The sequence below is a fragment of the Carlito syrichta genome, unplaced genomic scaffold, assembly GCF_000164805.1.
Source record: "Carlito syrichta isolate Samal-C Ts95f unplaced genomic scaffold, Tarsius_syrichta-2.0.1 Scaffold143503, whole genome shotgun sequence".
NCBI classification, from domain to species: domain Eukaryota; kingdom Metazoa; phylum Chordata; class Mammalia; order Primates; family Tarsiidae; genus Carlito; species Carlito syrichta.
This window is the reverse complement of record NW_007087599.1, coordinates 110,903-112,668: the sequence shown is the minus strand read 5'-3', so window position 1 is coordinate 112,668 and position 1,766 is coordinate 110,903.

The following is a 1,766-nucleotide window of genomic DNA, read 5'->3' as shown; positions in this document are numbered from 1 at the left end:
GCTCAGGCAATCCACTCAACTCGGCCTCCCAAAGGTGCGGGATTACAGGCTGAGCCACTGAGCCCGGCTAGGGATAGTTTTTATTGACTGCCTTTTTTCTGTGTATGACTCATATTTTCTTTGCCTGTCTCATAATTTTTTTGTTGGAAACTGAACATTTAAAATAATATAATGTCAGCCAGGCTCGGTGGCTCAGCCTGTAATCCTGCGCCTTTGGGAGGCTGAGGTGAGTGGATTGCCTGAGCCCGCGGGTTCAAGACCCGCCTGGGCAGCGAGACCTCATCTCTACAATAAATCAAAAAATCAGCCGGGCGTGGTAGCACACGCCTGTAGTTCCGGCTACTTGAAAGGCTGAGGCGGAAGGATCGCCGGAGCCCAGCAGGTCGAGGCTGCGGTGGCCGGGAGTGGCCACTGCACTCCAGTCTGGGCAACAGAGTGAAACTCCAACTCAAAAATAAATAAATAAATAAATAAATAAATAAATAAATAAATAAATAAATAAAATAATATAATGTAGGCCAGGTACAGTGACTCACATCTGTAATCCTAGTGCTTTGGGATGCCAGGGTGGAAGGATTGCTTGAGGCCAGGAGTTCAAATCCAACTTGGGCAACATAGCAAGACCTCATCTCTATCAAAAAAATGCTATACAACATTGAAGTAGACACTATTACCATCCACATGTACAGAAGAGAACTCTGACACCCAGAAAGACTAAGAAACTTGCCCAACATTATAAAGCTAGTTAGTAACAAAGCCAGAACTTACCTTTAGAAAAAAAAAATGTGGGCTGGGCTCTGCGGCTCAGCCTGTAATCCCAGCACTTTGGGAGGCCAAGGCAAGTGGATTGCCTGAGACTGTGGATTTGAGACCAACCCGGACAAGTTGGCGAGATCTTGTCTCTACAATAAATCAAAAAATTAGCTGGGTGTGTTGGCACGTGCCTGTAGTTCTCGCTACTTGGAAGGCTGAGGCAGAAGGATCACCGGAGCCCAGCAGGTTGACGCTGGGGTGGCCATGAGAGTGCTGCTGCATTCCAGCCCAGGCAATGGAGTGAGACTCCAACTCAAAAAAAAAAAAAAAAAAGAAAAGAAAAGGAAAGGAAAAAAAATGTGGCAGAATACTTTTAGTGACATCAGGATAGGGAAGAATTCCTAAATAAGACTAAAAAAGCATACCCGTAAAGAAAAAGCTTTAAAGAACTTAAAATTCTCTGTATCAGAAGACACCTTAAAGAAAATGAAGAGATAAGTCACAGACTAGAAGATATTTGCAACTCAATAACAAAGGATTAATACATATGATACATAAATAACTTAGAAATCAATAAGAAAAACACCAAAAGCCAGGTGTGGAGGCTTAGCCTATGTAATTCCAGCACTTTGGGAGGCCTAGATGAGAGGATTGCCTGAGCCCAGGTGTTTGAGACCAGCCTGGGCAATTTGGTGAGAACTAGTTTCTACAGTAAATTACAAAACTAACCGGGCATGGCGGCATGCATCTGTAGTTCCAACTACTTGGAAGGCTGAGGGGGAATGGATCACCTGAGCAGGTCGAGGCTGGGGTGGCCATGAGCGTGCCACTGTACTCCAGTCTGGGCGACAGAATGAGACTCCAACTCAAAAAAAAGAGAGACACAAAGGGTGAGTCCACTTCTCAAGGGAGAGAAGGGGACTAGGCATCTGAAGAAAACATGGTGGTGAGTGTTTAAGGTTGAATTTTTTTTTTTTTTTTGAGTTGGAGTCTCACTCTGTCGCCCAGACTGG